Source organism: Gracilinanus agilis, chromosome 1, assembly GCF_016433145.1.
Source record: "Gracilinanus agilis isolate LMUSP501 chromosome 1, AgileGrace, whole genome shotgun sequence".
Taxonomy (NCBI): Eukaryota; Metazoa; Chordata; class Mammalia; order Didelphimorphia; family Didelphidae; genus Gracilinanus; species Gracilinanus agilis.
The window spans coordinates 560,400,474-560,418,079 of record NC_058130.1 but is presented as its reverse complement, the minus strand read 5'-3'; the positions used below and the strand labels follow the sequence as shown (position 1 = coordinate 560,418,079).

The window sequence follows — 17,606 nt, the reverse complement described above, 5'->3', positions numbered from 1 at the left end:
GCTTGCCTTAAGCAATGAGACATTTACCTGGCAAAGTTTATTTCAGTAAGCAAAAAGAACCTTGGGAAACTTTCATACTTTCCCAAATGCTCTCATAGAACATTTTTTCATCTGATTCTCCCAGTAATCCTTTGAGGCAAGTGAGTGATATTCATTTTACAGAAGAGGCAACTAAGATGAGAAGAGGTTAGGTCCAAGGTTCCCAAACTCCCCAGTGGTGCTTTAGGACACTAAAATGAGCTCACTGTGGTGTGATAGGATATTTTGAATTTTCTAGGAAAACAAAGAGATACTCATCATTTGTCAAATACCACACAAGATACTAACTGGTAGAAGTTCAGAGTTTCAACAATACATTGAGCTACATTCCGTCAGAATAGATGATTTTTTTTTGTATGTTTGAGATACATTTTTGTTTACTTGTACTTTCAGCCACAGCAGTAACTTTCTCATTCCTTGGGATGCTAGGTTTTTAACAGTTCTGACAGTGATAAAAAGCAAGAACCCTGTGAAAATCAGTGTAGATCAGGAAATGAGATTAGTGGACTCCAAGCAAAGGATTGATGTAACCCAGGAAGATTCCAAAGTTTGAGTTGTACAGTATCCAACAGATGTATATATCCCATTATTAGGAAACTGTGGTTGAGCATGTAAAATTATATATTTTCTTTCAATTTATGAGTATTTTTTAATGTTTACTAAGTTGTTAGGACATAAATTCTTATTAATTTGTTTGAATCTGACTACTTAATAAATGAAACCATTTGGTATTTCTTTTGGCCTAGGGGCACCATGAAAAAAATTACTGAGATTCTAAACAATGAACCAAGAAAATTTGGGAACCTTTGTGTTAAGTGATTAAACAAGAAGCTAACTGACAGACACTTGCCCAGTGTTTTTGCCACCATACCTATGTGCCTAACCAAAAGGTATTTTATTCACCAGTCAGCCACTTTTTCTAGTTGGTTATAGTGTCAGATCTGGGACCTGCAAATGTGCCAGGACTAAAAATATAAAATGAGGTACTAAAGGCCATAGCCAAATAGTAATGGTCTAATATTCTGAACTATCTTTTCTCCCAAATGTCCCCAAACTTGGTCAAAAATATAAGAAATGAAATGAAGAAAAAAATAATCTGCCCTTTTCCATACTTCATGCCATAGATGTTCCAATATAATGAACCAAATTTTTTGATGCAACATCTAAGCTGAAAAAAAAATTCTGGAATTAGATAAATAGGATTTCAAAGTTAGAAGCTACTTTGGAAATTCACTCATCTATCCTCATTTTATAAATAAGGAAACAAAATCCCAAACAGGCAAAATAGTTTGCTGATGGCCATACAGCTAATGATAGAGCTAAGGCTAGAATATGGATCTCCTGACTCTCAGCCCACAAAGTTTCTACTCATTCACCCTGTCTATAATGAAAAACTCAGGATTCCAACTAACTCACCTTAACTTTTTTTTTGTATCTAGATACTCCAGTTTCTAGAATGTAAACATGAAGCTTGTTTTTCTCCATTTATTTGTGGGAAATATAAAAATGTACATGTTTGTATATCTATATCTCACTTCAAAAATGATAATATACAAAAAACAGGGGAGGAACCAAAGAATTTCACAATATTTATGGTTTTTTTTCCATGAATTAGAGGAAAAAACTGAACAGATGAAGAATTACATAAGATATTATCATCTTTATCAGTGGAGGGATCACTCACAGCAATGAGGGAATACTTGCAAATCAACATAATCAACATATCAAAAAGTCAAGCTAAGTTAAGAGAGATCATTCTTATACCTGATGACATGCACACATTTTTTTTTCAGAGGAAAACCAAAGAAAAAAGAAAAAAAGCTAGCCTTCTAGCATTTCTTCCTTCACAAAAAGCATTAGAAAGAAATAAAACACTGAGGTCTACTCACCTTACGAATTACATGAAAACTGGTGCTTATTCTTGAAAGTGGCCCAAATGGAAGATGGCAGCTTGTAAATGCAGATTATTCTACTGGAAAGAAAAATAGTTTCAGTAAATACTTTTCTCACTTAAAATCCCAAATATGATATGCTATGAATCTGAATAACAAGTCCAATGGTACCTCTACTCAACAGAAATATGCATTTTCTACTTATAGAAGTAATATAGGCCTATGAGTGATGGATTCCGATGGACTCAGAAGGGAGAGGATGGGGAAGGTAAGTTTTGTGACTCTAGCTACAAAGCAGCTTACAGTGTTTATTTTCTGTACCCTACCTCTCACCCTTCTAAGAGATCTTCCTCCCACTTGGTGCCAGAGACACTGTCCAGTTCAATTTCACAGTTATTCTTTATCATCGTTGTGCCCACTCAACATTTATTGAGCATCCACTGTGTACATCACACTAACTGGATGCTGGGCACCATACTAAGTCCTCACTCCTCTGTTGCCTTTACTAAGCAGTTTCCAAGTAAACCCACTACCACTTTGCCTCATATTCCACAGGCATCTCTCCCAACACCCATCCTTGCCAATATGTAGGATTAAACTACTTTCCAAGGTTGAATAAGCCACCATCTGTCTATCTTATGTGGTACTGTGTGCCATCCGGGAGACTTGCCCCTCGGAGCGTGTTGTTACCATATGTCACTCTCAAGTGATCAGCCAATGCCAAGACATCTGAATAAAAATGTCTAAGTGTAGCTGGAAAACCCTCTTAGAATTCCAGTGGCAGTTCATCAAGGCCAGGTATGTCAAAATGACTTATCGTTTTCCATAGCTCCACCTGAGCATCGATGATGCAAAACTCACAAACATTCCTTTCTCTCCTTGTGCCCATCAAAGTAAGAAAACAATTTAGTTCTTCTCCTCCAATGTACACCTGTGTCCCTCCTCTGCCAATAGCTCAGTCAGTCCAAAAACTGGCCTATTTCTTCAGAGGCAGAATTCAGAAGATCAGCCTACCATTTAGAATACTTATCAGCTATGTGAGAATATACTTTAGATATTTACTTATATATTTTGGGAGAAGGGAAGAAAGAAAATAAAGTTTAAAGAGATGAGGAAATTAGTCTTCCAGTAGATCAGAAATACTGGCCCCTGAAACAGTGTCTGGCACACAGTAAAACACAATCAAATATTTACTGCCTGATTTCTAGACCCCATGTAGATTGACACACAAAAAAGTCCTAATTCTGAAACCTAAATTCTAATCCGGTTGCCTAAAATTCCATTTCTGAGATCAAACTTTTATTCAGTTTTAAAATGGAATATTCTCGGCTATTTTGAGCAGATTTTTAAAAAATTATTATTGAGCTTTGTTTAGAAAGGCAAGTTAAACTTAAAGATTTATTCAGCTGCTTCCCTAAGTTAGCTTTTTCCTTTAGGGTAAAATAAGAAATCTTGTGGGTTGGTTTGTTTTTTTTTAATCATGTTAGTGGGGAAAAGGACAAAGAAAAAGCAAGTGAAAGTTGGGTCTGTCTTGGATTTCAAATGCTCTCCATCAAATTCTGATATTTAAAAGTATTCCAATTAGTCAAACTACTCCTTATAGAACAAAATGAAAACTCTATATTTATCTTCTTATACAAGGTTGTCATACTCCCCTGATATCTTTATTTAAGAATTTATGGTATATTCCTTCTCCCTCATAAATCACTCAGGAAAAAAAACTGAACATTCCCTTCAAGGTTTATCTATGCTTTGACTCCATCTCTCAAACAGCAGGATTCTCATCTCACAGCCAAGAAAAACAACACCAGTTGCATGACACTCAAGCCAGTTAATTTCACCTTGAATCATCAGGCATTTATTAGGCACCCAATATGTGCCAAGCATCTTGTTAAGTACCAAGAATATAAAAATAAAAGCAAGGCACTCTTGTCCTCAAGGACTTTATGTCTCTCAAAAAATATATATATACATATATACATATATACATATATATATTATCATTCATGTGTCTCTACCTCTGGAAGATGGTGACTTAAACATTCTCTCTTCTTCCATCCTAATGGTCAATTCGAATTCTATCTTCCACAAAATGGTGCTGAGCACAAAGACAATCCTTGAAAGAAAGACCAACCATTTTGCTGTGCCAGTAAAGAGCTTTGGGAAAGTTAACTGACTACAGAAATATACTAAAAGGAATTAACAAGGGCAGCTAGGTAGCTCAGTGGATAAAGAGCCAAGTGTAGAGCTGGAAGGTCTTAGATTCAAATCAGGCCACAGACATGTCCTAGCTGTGTGATTCTCGGCAAGTCACTCAGTCCCAATTGCCTAGCCCTTACCACTCTTCTACCTTTGGACTGATACTTACTATCAATTCTAAAGCTTAAGGTAAGGTTTTTATTTTTAATTAACAAACCAAAACTCTAAATGAAAGGTACTACTAGCTAAGTTGTACAAAATATTTAAGGAATGCCTAAGCTACTTAAAAACTCATAAAATATAGTCAAGTCAGTCAAAGATGACTGACATAGAGTTGAGAGAAGCCTTAAAGAGCATCTACTCTAATTACTTTATTTTATACATATGAAGAAACTGAGTTCTAGAAAGGAGAAGTAACTGGCTCAAAGTGGCACTTACTGCCTCTCCAGACCCCAAACTGTCTACTAGCCAAAACTTTCAACCCTATCAAATTTAGGACACAGTTTATTGGGGAGGAGGTCGAGGAGAGCCTGCACCAGAGGGGTGGCAGCATCAGGAGACAGAGGGGGTTTCCAAGAGTGAATTTCCAAAATGAATTTGGCAGGCCTGGCAATAGTTTTTATATGGGAAGTAAGAGATAATATGGAATTCCAGATGATTACTAGGTTGTGAGCCTGGGAAGTTGCCCTCAACAGTAATAAGGAAGGTAGAAATGAGGAGGATTTAGAAGGAGAAGCTGGTTGTGGAAGTATCAAGAAAGTCTTCTTGTAAAAAGTGATACTTGATCTGTATCTTGAAGAAAAAGGTCTCTATGAGGTACAGATGAGGAGGAAGTACATTCCAGGAATAGAGGGCAAAGTTCTCTTCTAAGAAGTACTAAGACACTATGTGTTTATTAATAAGAACTCACATTTCTGTACCTCTTAAATGTTTACAAAATACTTTGCTCAAAGTAACCCTATGAAATAGGAAGTGCAAGTATTATTGTGCCCATTTTATAGATGTTTGTGATAGGCAACTATAGAGCATTTCCTTCCTCAAACATCATTCAATTTGTACAAAACATCAATTAAATGATCTCTAAGGCTCTTTTCATTTCTCAAATTCTAACATCTCTAATCTTTCTTCCATAATTTAGGGATATATAATATCAAAGTGTATAGATGGCCACTAGGTACTAATAAGTATATCTTCTTTGTACTACATGAGAAAAGATTAAAGTTCTTAGCCCCAATTATGAGGTGATGATCACCCCTGAATTTGGCAGGTGATAGGCCAATGACCCATACTGCAAGCCAAGTTAAAGAATAACAAGAAAGTGGTGTCCATCCATTAATGTCTTTTCACTAAGTCTATAATTGAGCTCAGATGCAAAACTTACCAAAAAGCATGTCACAAAAAGCAGAGATGTGACAAGGTAAAATTGGCAGGTCTTGGAAATAACTTGCAAGAAATGAGGAATCCAGGATGACTCCCAACTTGTGAACCGGGGGGATTGGGAGGATAGTCTTCCCTTCAACAGTAATAGGGAAGATAGAAGGGGAAGGAAAGGTTTAGGGGGCAAGAAAATATTTGGTACTTTTTATAGCATTGAATCCTGGCTCCACAACTTTCCAACTGTGTGTGGTTGGTCAACATATTTCACTTTTGAGAACCTCAGTTTCCTCATCCAAAAAAAGGGGATGAAAATAGCTATGTTGCTTCCCCTCACAAGATTATTTTGGGGATCAGACATAAAGACAATTATAAACTTTCTAGAACTCATCACTCCTTTACAACCAGCAAATCAATAGGAATTCCAGTCAGGGGTTCACTAAAGCTATTGAGAGATGAGCACAAGTCAGATATGTCATTCTTTAACAAAGCATTTTACTGAGGCCTATAAATTTTTAAGAAATGCTCACAGTGAGGCCAGCACTGAGAAATCTGCAGCAGTGAACACAAACTTGCCAGGATGAAAGAAAAAGAAAATTCTAAAAATGTTCCTAGTTTGTCAGCTGTCTGGCTGATTTCATGCCAGGGTCTTCTCAAATCAGAAATGAAAGACCTCTACAAAACACCATGAGATGGGATCCTGGTTTGCCTTTGGAAAAGAAGTGCAAAATGGTGATAAGTTGTTTATCTCATTGCCTCATCAGCTTCTGAGAATTGATATAGAAATCCCTGCCCTGTCTAGGAATTCCTCTTAAGTAAGCCTGAACTTGTGCTGGTACCTGCAATGTAGTCCCTGCTGCTTGGGAGGCTGAAGTTCGAGTTTGGGAGTTCAGAGCTTCAGGAGGATTAAAGCTGATTAGCGTTCATGCTAAGCGTTCACATTAAGTCCAGGATAGGTACCAGTGACTCTACTGGAGCAGAGGGTCATTGGGCTGCCTAAGGAGGCTGGTATTGGCCCAAGTCTGAAAAAAGAGCAAGTTAAAGCTACAGGGTCAATCAGCACTGACATCAGCCTATGAGGAGCTGCTGCACTTTCAGCCCAAGCAAGATAGAAAGATTCAATCTGAAAAACAAACAAAAAAAATAACAACAAAACAAAAAAAAACCCTGAAATTGTTAAAAAAAATTCCTAATTCTGGAGCTGTCATTCAGAAAGTGACTCCCTACCAGTTTATAAAGATTTCCTAAAGTCAAGAAAGTCCAGTCCTTGTTTGGAAACACACATTTTTTTAAACATATACTCAGAGACTATGTGTAGAATGGTTCAAGGGATGGACTAGAGGAGAAGGAGGTAGGAAAAGAAATTAATATGTTTTTTGGAGCACTTCAAATTCTTCCTCTCAAGTTCCTGTTCTCCCTTTTCTACCTCCTTTCTCTTTTCCCCGCCAAACCCAAGAAAGTCTGCCATCACTTTTGGTCAAAAAAGAAAGCAGGCCCAGATGCCCGAAGCCAAAAAACAGACAGGTTTGCTGTCTTCCCTGCTGTTTTGGCTCGAGCTCTTCAGACTGGAAAATTCGGAAGCTAGATCTCCCAAGCTTTGTAAATGCCAGAACTATCTAAGAGGAAAATAGGACAAGGCCACCCCCAGGCAAGTTTGTACTAAAATGTGCTGGCTGCAAGGCAGCACCACAGTAAACATCACACAGGACACAGTGCTCCTTGGAAATCATTCCACCAGAACAATGCCATCTCTCCAAAGAAAATAAAAAATAACTGTTGCCACGACTCAAAAATCTTCAAATGTAATGCTCCAGGACCCCTAACAGGAAAATAAGACCAATTCAAAGTTTCAAAGAAGGTTTTCAACAGTTACAAAAAAATAACTCCTTTAAAGAAAGCCAAGCCTTCTAAAAAATTTTTAAACAACCTTAAAGATGATTATTTCTTTTTAGCAAGATATGAGCCAATGAAAGTTCAACCCCAAATATTGTTAGCTGTTACTAAAGATACTCAAGGGAAGAGGAAAAAAAATATCTTTATGCTACAGAGAACTCTAAGAGAATAAAAAAGTTTAAGTAATAAAAGGTTGTCAATCCCTTTTTTTTAAAGCAGGGAGCAGTGTGTTCTCTAGGGTCACATTATATATGTTAATACACTGTACAGTATATATAAATGTAGACATTAACAAATATGTTATTAGCCAAAATGGAGCGTAAAATATGTATATGCACCCTGGTGACATCAGAATCAAGAAATTTTACATACTTTGAAATCATTTTAAAAGTCAGGTCACCCTCTTGGATCAATTGGAAGGCAATGAGAGCCTGCCTTCTAGATATCCATTCTCCAAAAAGTCTTTGATAAGTAAATACACCATTCTGCACTCAGCATATAGAAATTGTTTCTGCCATGTTAATTTGGCCTCTTGTTATGTTGTTCTGTCCATCATTTTTATTCTTGTACACCTCATAATTCCCAGCTAGATTATAATTCCCTTATAGACAGTTACCATATTTTCATTCCTTTTGCATCCTCCTCCTTTCTTCATAGTATCTAGGAAGGTGCTCAATATATGAGGACTATTTAAGAAATAATACTAATAGTGATTTAGCTGATATAAACAGTTGTAAAAGGAGACCCAAATATATGATAAAGAACTCTTTAATACTTGGTGACATATGGACAACAGCATGGCTCCTTTACCCTTGTAGTTGATCATAATTATTCTACTGACTTTAATAAAGATGATATAACTGGCATCGAAGAATAAAGAAATGGCATCCTTTTATCTTGGTTGCCCAAATTTGGCAAGGAAAGCATACACCAATAAGAAACTAAGTGTGAAGCCCAAGAAGGAAGGGCACTTGGTCAAAATTCACAAGGCAGATAAGTCTGAATGGTTGGTATGGCTCACCAATCTCAGGCATTCAGCCCAGCAGTTTTCCCTGTATGAAGAACCCCTCCACACAAATAGACACACATCTCCTATCTGCTCCAATCTAGAAAGCTATGTCCTTTTCAACTCCAAGATCACATCCGAACAGTCCTCTTTGATCTTCCTCTTCTGAATATATAATTTTCTAATCAAGAAATGTTAGGAATGAGAGGAAAGATAAAGAGACTCTCAGGACTCTCTGAAATGAAAAGGGAAATACTTCAATACCAGCACCCTGGATCTTCCTTTCTAGTTAACAAGAGATTCCCATCATAATCAAAATCAGCAGAGGGAAGCACTGATAAATTAGAAAGAGCCATATTTCTCTTCTTTTTACTTGTTTTTAGGGTACTTTACTAAGAGTAAAGAGAGTAAGGCTTTTAAAATCTGAATCTTGTTGTTTACCCATATATTTGAAGCCAACCTTAGGAAACAGCAAGAGAGGAGGTGAATCAAATACCAGTGAAAATAGGCAGTTTCTTTCCTATCCTCTTGGTCATCTCCCAGGATGACCCACTGAGCAGAGAATAAACTTGGATGCCACACCAGTTGGCAGGTTTTGGCTCTGGCCTCCCAAAGGTTGTCATCAGCAGGAAATCTGGTCAATCTACAGAACTCTTCTGGCTTGGATCCTCCAGGTGCAATAACAAGGAACATTTCAAGGTCAATGTGTCAACACTTTTTTATAATATAATAACTCAGTGTGTTAGAAGCCCTCACTAAATGCTATAGGAAAGGAAAAAATAAGCAAAAAGCTTGATCCTTTGGAAGTTTACAGACTCATGGGAGATATGTGGCAAATCCAAATAAGTACTTAGACCAATTTTCATAAATCACATGCTGAAATCACTACTTTCTAGTCATGATATCTGTCTAGAGCCATATATAATGGAAATGCTAAACATATCCTAAGCCTGCTAAAACTTCAGGGAAATAAAGTCCAAGGTCTCAAGGGAGTTTGCAACTCCTTTTAAAATCTTCCCATAAAAACAATCAAAACTGAGTACTGAGAAATTATAATGACCAATCTTGGTCCCCACAAAAGGGACATGAGATGGAAGAAGGGAACGAATGTTTCTTAAGTGCCCACGTTGTGTCATGAACTGTGCTAAGTGCTTTACAAATCTTATCTTATTTGATCTTCACAACAATCTTTGGAAATAAGTATTAGAATTATTCTCATTTTAAAACTGAGAAAACTAAAGTATACAAAGGTTATGTGAATTACCAGTGGTACACAGCTAGCATGTGTACAAGGCTGGATTTGAACTCAGCTCTTCCTGATTTCAGGTCCAATCTATCCTCTTTATGACATTTTGTTGTCTCCAAGGTACCTCCACCCCTCTACATCTCTGGTTTTTTTTGTAAGGTAGGAAATTATGAGTTTGGAACACTATGTAAATCAGACTTTTTAAAGATATTAACTGCCTTTGTTGAGCTATTTTTCTTCCTCTTTTTATTCTTTGTTAAAAAAGGTAGCTTTATGGAAGAATGAGAAGAAAGAAGAGGGATACATTGGGAAATATAGATGATATACATACAAAAGGTTCAATAATAATTGATCTTTTAAAAGTCTTCCTTAAGAAAGCTAATATTTGGATAGGAAAGAGCACAGGACTATAGTCAGAAGATCCAGACAAGGCATTTTCTTCTTTCCCCAAATTCTCCTTCCTAGATACAGGAATCTGATTTCCCCAAAGGTATAGGAATTGGCTAGCACGTGGCCAATCAAAATCACAAGAGTTTCCTTTTGGGAGGCTGGCCCACTAAGAAGTTGTTTTCTATGCCCATCTACCACCCCCCCCCCAGGGTATCTTCCACTCAGAGAAGCCAGAGAAGTTCTCTCTTTTAAGTACACAATGGATACACAGATGTCTGTGAAAAGCAATCTGATTCCCATGGGATGGAAAAGACCGGATGCCAAATGAGGCATGATTTGGCTTCCTCAGCCAGACAGTTCTATGGAGAGCTCAGATGCCCCAGAAGTACTCAGAGCAATGCAGTGAGAAGAGTCTCCCAAGCAGGCTGGAAAAATGGCTGTTGCAAAAATAACCCATAAGGCTTGTACTCCTTACTGTTTTTATAGCAGCTGTGGGGACTCACCCAAGGTTGCTGTCACAGAGAGCAGCACTGGACAGCAGCTGCCTAAAACCCTGTTTGTTTTGGACCATGGACAGCATTCAGTTGCTTACCCCTATAATTCTCTTAAATCTCAGTTTCCTCATTTATAAAATAAAAACATTTGGACTAGATGATCTCTACGCTCCCTTTCCATTTACTCTTCAGTGACACAAAAGAATACAAGTAAGCCAGAAGTTGCCTAAGAAACTTCTTTAGAAGGAAAATCAGGTGCAAAGGGAAAAGAAAAAGTTAAAGACCCAAGAATAGATCTCTGTCAATAAGAGATGAGTATGGTTTTGCCTTCGTGAATACTAGCAACCACAGAAGTAATTCAGCTAGAAAAGAAATAGAGAGTAATATCCAAATCTGACTTTCATTTCCTTGAACGTTATGCCACAAAAGCTGCCTTATTTGGCATTCTTTGAACTTTGATTTCCATTAACTAGCACTTCCAAACTTTTTTTATTCCCCCAAAGTTAAATTTACCATGGCAACACCACTCCTCCACCTTCCCAGTTGATGACCTTGCTGTTCATATTTCACCTTAAGAACTGAGAACATTCATTGAAAGCTCCCTCTTTCCCCTCCTCTTCACCTAATGTCACTCAGACATGTTTCCATCTTTCCTTCACCTCTGTCTCACATAAAGGGATAGCCCTTCTTGACAATGCAACCCCAATATTGACTCTTGATCCTCAATCTTCTCCAACAGATCACCTCCATTATAATACCTACTTCTCTTCCTAATCTTCAGTCACTCCCTATAGATCGGTTCTTTCCAAACTGCCTAGTAATATTCCTATATCCCTGCCCTTGCCCATATCCCTGATCCTTAAAAACCCCTCACCTGATTCAACCACACCTGTTGGCTATTATTTTCTATATCTTCTCTTTTTCTTAGCTAAATTCATTAAGAAAACATCTAATCCTCTAATTTCTCTCATCTCAAACAATTCTAAACATTCTCCAATTGGCCCTTCAGTTTCTTAACTGAATTGAAATCATCTCTTATTTGCCAAATCTAATGGTCCTTTTCTATTGCTAATTCTTGATCTCTTTGCAACCAATGAAACTGCCAATGACCCTCTCCTCCTGGATATTCTCTCCAACCTAAATTTTCATGGCACTGTTCTCTCCTGGTTCTCCTATCTGTCCAAACCTTTGATTCAATCTCTTTTGTTTGCTCTTCATTCAGGTCACAACCACTAACCCTGGATATCCCCAAAGCTCTGTGTTAGACCCTTTTCTCTTATCCCTTGATACAATCTCACATAGTAATCTCCTTAGTCCCTATGAGTTTGGTTACCAGGTCCACATGAATAATTCTTGAATCTCTATGTCCATCCCTAATCATTCTCCGGAGTTTTAATTCTACATCACCAATTGCATTTTGGAATCCTCAAACTTGAATCTCAAACTCAGCACATTCCAAATAAAACAAGTTATCTTTCCACCAAAATCTCTCCTTTCTTCACAATTTTCCCATAACTCTCAAGGACACTATAATCCTCCCAGGTATCAGGATCTTCATGAGTTCACCTCTAGCCTCAGACACTCACTGGATTTGTGACCCCCAGGCAAGTCACCTAACTCTTGTTTACCTCAGTTCCTCCCCTTTAAAATGGGGCACATTGGAAGAGGATATGGCAAACCACTCCAGTATCTTTGCCAAGAAATCCTGATGGACTTTTGTCCACAAAAGTCAGACACAAATGAACAACAACAGTTTGAAAAGACAATAGGGTCAAGAGAAAATTTCTTCTAAAAAAGACATTTTATTTCAAAAAAGTAAAAAAAACAAATTTTATGAATGCCTTTTCAAATGAAGGTTCGTTAATAATGGAGAAAACCTAGGCACATTTACAGGGAGCAGAAAATGTTAGTAAATAAGAAGAGAGAAAGATGAGGGAGGCAATGATTGAGCCAGTCAGCTCCAGAAGGAACTTGGAAGGAATGGTATGGAGAACAAAAGTAGAAGGGCAAGGGGTATCATTTCTTCGAGACTAAAGTAAAGGAAAAGAAAATAGGAGAAGAAAGAAAAGATTTTGCAGTCTTAAATAAGGTAAAAGAGGGTAAAAAGCCTCTGTAAAAGTAGGAGACCAAGTTCTCTGCAGAGAAATAGAGGCTAGGAGGTATATCAGACTTGAGGAGAAAAGAAGTTTTGAATAGCCATTGCCAAGAGAGTGATAAAAGAGTCAATCAGGAAAGAATAAAAGAGTGCTACATAGCAGTAAGGGCCCAGTTGAGATTAGATGACATAAATTTGCAGTATATCCAGTCATAACAGTTAGATGACTTTCTAAAAGTAGCCTTCAAAAGGCAGAAGTAAGAACAGAGTAAGGAATTGTTGAAATGAATTAGATCAACTCCCCAATGGGGAAGGCTCTGTCTTTGTACTACTTTCTTTGTAACTTCCCAAAAGATCCCTACAGATTTCTAGTATAATATAGATAATACTGAAAAATCAATAATCTTAACAATGATCCATTATTAAACACTTACCATGCCCTACATTCTGGGGGATATAAAGTGAATACGAGAAAATTCCTGCCTTCAAAGAACTTAACACCTGACATATTTTATATCTATATCTATCCATTCACCTCATCTGCCTAAAGAAGAGAATATTAAGGCAAATTCCTAATACTTCAAACAGCCTTACTCATCCAACTGAAATATTTAACAAGTGCCTACTGTGGGCAAAGCACTCAAATTAATTTTAATCTCTTATCTCTGAAGAAGAGGAAGAGAAGGAGAAAGAAAAGTAGAAAGAGGAAAACAAGAAACCTTACACTGTAATGAGACTATTAGGACATATTTATTTACTTCAGTACTTCAAAAGAGCTGTAATATCATTAATATGAGTATTCCCATGGATGGCAACCCAGCCAGACCTTCTCACACCATACAACTTCTCATCGGGGTCCTCTTGTACATCTTCTATAAGAGATCTGCCCAACATGCTGGCAGTCATTCCATTAACTCAATCCGTTGTTACTATCAGTGCACTTGGTCTGTCTATCTGTTATCTCTCACTTTCCTTACATTACCATTCTACCTCCTTTTCTGGTCATGCAGCTCTTTGATGATGTTTTTGGCCCCTTTTACAATTCATCATTTGTATTCTGCCACAGATTTCATATATATCACATGTCTCTTCCATTGACCTTTGGATGACCTACAATTCTGATTCCTAGGAGCTAGTGGTCTTCCACATTTCATAGCCGTAGCAAATCACTGAAAGAATACTGATATAAAAAATGATTTGACTTTGTTTCAGGAAAAAGCTTGAGGTCACTGAAAGCTCTGGACAATTTCCCAAATATAATCTAGCCTGTAATCTTACTCCCAGTTTGTTGCCTGAATTCCGACATCTGTAGTCTGTCCAAGATATATGTACTGATATACTTACTAGCTCTATGAGCCAGCCATGTATGTGTGTGTGTGCATATGTGTGTCATTTTTTGACATGTAGAGGGGGGAGAGAAAGAGAGTAGGAGAGGGAGAGGGAGAAGAAGAAGAAGGAGAGGGAGAACACAGTATGGACAATAGACATGAAAGAATTCATACAAAAATAAGTGTACATAATTTTAAGAGAAAAAAGAAAAATGTAAAAAAGTATATCTTTGCTTTGTCAGAAATGATTATTTCTGATCACTGTTGAAATGAAATAGCCAGAATATATAAATTTGCTTTGGCTATATAGAGTAATAAAATATCTGTGGTTTAGAAGAACTAGATACTTTCCTTTTAATATTTTATGGTTTTAGATAGATATAGATACATACCCCTTAACAATGATGTTTAACCTATTGAATTGGCATTGTCTCACTTCTCTAAAATAGATTTCCATTATCTTTAGTAAATGATCAAATTAATGTTCATTTTCTGATGTAGTTAAAAACTTGACCTGAAATAATCCCAAAATAAATCATTATTTAAGTATATAATACATATACCTCCTAAAAATAAAACCTACACTTATCTCTCAGTTGTAAGAAATAACTAATTAAGGTTTTATCAATAAGAAACAAAATGAATGTATTTGTATAGATATATGTAGGTAAATATATATAGGTAAAATATTAAATGAATCTTTCTGATTGATAATTTAAATTGTGACCTAAATCTGTTTATTTATATAAAATTCAACCTAGGCTTTTCCCTATTCACTTTTTTAAAATCGCATGATTTAAGTGTCAGTCCCATTAAAAATCTACTTTATTTTGAAAAGGAAAAAAAAATCCCAGAAATGAAACCAAAATTTTTAAATATTATGGGCATCATATTTTCCAAAAGCCTTACTAAAAATATCCTTCTTCTCTGCCTTCTTAAATTAAATTAATAGTTGGAAAGAATAGATACTAGGTTGTTAAAATGAGATTTAAAGTACCAACTAAGTGGAAAATGGTATATGGCATATAGGAGCAAGGTGATAGGAAAGGTGACTTGGTAAGATAGTAAATAGAAATAAATCAAATCTATTTTGGGAATCTAAAAAGAAAGAAATTCTACAAAGAATCTGGCAAGACTCTAATAGCTAAGTCAAATATATTTTGACTTCAATGTGATGTTGGGTACAGGGGAGAGAACCAAAAAGTACTATATGTTGCAAACTACTGCTCGAGTTTGAGAAACAAGAGGTCAAAGGCTTATTAATAATAATAGCTAATATTTGTATAGAGCTTACTGTGTGCCAGGCACCAGGCTAAGCCGCTTACAATTATTAATTCATTTGATCAACAATTCTGGGAGGTAGGTGCTATTATTAATCTCATTTTACAGATGAGAAAACTGAGTAAGTAGCTTGCCCGGAGTCACACAGCCAACAAGAGTCTGGGGTTGGATTTGAACTCAGGTCTTGATATCTTCAGGTCTGGCACTCTATCCACTGTGCTCCCTAGGTATCCCACAATTTAGAATCCTCAAGTTGATGGAACTGGGGGATTGGGAATCAGAGTCTAGCCCTTTGGAGTAGGAGCAACATGCTCTGTAACACACAGGAGGCTTGGTAAGCTTCCTTCTGGATCTGCCGATTTTAAAACAACCCTTTCCCCCATTTAGTGCACACATAGGTAGTCACTAAATGTTTCCTGTTGGCTTACTTTGGGGTGATGAAAAGACTTAGCTATGCTGAGCTGGAACTGAGTGTGCATGCAAAAGGCAAAAACAGACATTCTCTCTTTCCTTGGCAGCTTGAATGAGGAGGTAAAAATACTCTGTTCTCCAGGTGAAGTTATAGTTAGTAAGAAAAACAGCAGCCAAATATGGTGAGGTTTAAGCCAGGCAGACTTAAGTTTGAGTACACTCTCCCCATTGACCAAAGGCACATAAAAAACATTTAATAAATAGACTGATTGACTAATGTCTGCGTGATCTCCTAATTTGAGAGGTTTTGTATTTAAGGTTTTACTATATCTTATCTGTAAATATGTTTTTGTAAAAGCTAATTGATGTTCATTGGTTAATTGATATTGAGGAGATATAAATAGGTTAACTGATATTAGGGAGATACTGAAATGGGGGGAATGATAAACAGTCAAATGATTTGGGGATCATATGGGAGGCTGTGAACAATATTATTAATGAGACAGTCACAACCCCCTAGGATTGCTCCTGAAACTTTGATGGGAGATGTTGCCAGCTGATCTCTAGGGAGCTGGCCTGCCAATGTTAATGGGGGCTGGGACAATGAGCTCTGAGCCTAGGAACTACACCTACATATCATGGATAATTTCTTTCACAACAAAATCCAGCATAGGAAGGGAGAAAGGGAGAAAGGAAAGAAGAGAGGCAGATGACAGATGAAGAAGTCAGATCAGAATCAGCTGTTTATGTGCAATCATTCCATCAGCTGGTCAGAGCAAAGGTCAAAAGCAACATCAAGTTAGCAGAAAGGCTAAAAATTAAAAAGCAGACACTGAAGACAAGTGTAACAGCTTCACTCTGACCTATTCATATAAGCCATAGAAGCCACACACACAAAAAAAAGGATCTAAAAAAACTGAAGATAATGATCTTAATTACCACAATTTCTGCTAAGAATTTAACCAAGGGAAAGTAGCCATCATAAAGAAGAGCCAAAAACTCCTAGAGAAATTGCCTTGGTCAGCAAATATCTATGTATTATACAAGGAAGTTAAAAATGGCATTTAAGAAGATGAAGTTGGAAAAGGTGACTGAAATGGACCAAGGAATTTCCACTGAGGAAATCTGTGCCAGAGGCAACCTGATCTTGTAAACAGTGAAGGATTGCTTTACCAACAATCTCAAGGAGAAGAGCCAAACTAACTGATTTGCTTTCTCATACATAACATTCAGCCTCCCATGTCTATGTCTTTGCCCAAATGCTTCTCCCTCTCACTTCTGCTTTATGGAATTCATATCTCAATTCAAGCCAGAGATCAAATACCATCTTCTTCATGAGATCTGTCACAATTCCCCTAGCTATTAGTGTTCTTCTGTCCCCAAAATGACTTAGATAAACTTTGTATATATTTTTCTTTACTTATATTAGATTTATATTCTGGACTTATATTAAAATATATTTACTTATTTTCTTTACTTATATTAGATTTATATTCTATATTTACATTAGAATATATTTATTTATATTCTTTACTTATATTAGAAGTCACTTTCTCCTTTCCCCAGTAGAACAGAAATTCCTTGAGGATATAAACTTTTCTTTTTGTCTTTGCAAGATCAGTGCCTAGCATAGGGTTTACAAGAAGCATTTCTCAATCCCCTTTTTGCTAGTACCTTCCCTCTGAGATTATCTCCAATTTATTCATTCTATGTCTTTCTTTGTATACAATTATTTGCAAGTAGCTCCCTGAAGTGGGGGACTGTTGGGTTTTTTGTTTTATTTTGTCTTTTGGCCTTTCTTTGGATTCCTAGTTTAGCATAGGCAGCTAGGTGTCTCAGTGGATAGTTCTTGATGTGTAATCAGAAATCTGAGTTCAAATGCAGCTTCAGATACTTACCAGCTATATAACCACTTACTCTCTGTTTGCTTTAATCCACTAGAGAAGGAAATGATAAAC

General features: G+C 36.8%; 1 protein-coding gene across 2 annotated transcripts in view; it reads right to left on the bottom strand.

Moving 5' to 3' along the window:
* Positions 1 to 17,606, bottom strand: part of LDLRAD4 (low density lipoprotein receptor class A domain containing 4) — a 604,065-nt gene that overhangs the window by 567,926 nt on the left and 18,533 nt on the right. Inside the window, exon 2 of one of the 2 annotated variants that reach the window (XM_044667083.1) lies at positions 1,929 to 2,011. The gene's annotated coding sequence lies outside the window, so the exon portion shown is untranslated. The remainder of the gene's footprint in view (positions 1 to 1,928; positions 2,012 to 17,606) is intronic. The other variant, XM_044667090.1, reaches the window with a different exon arrangement.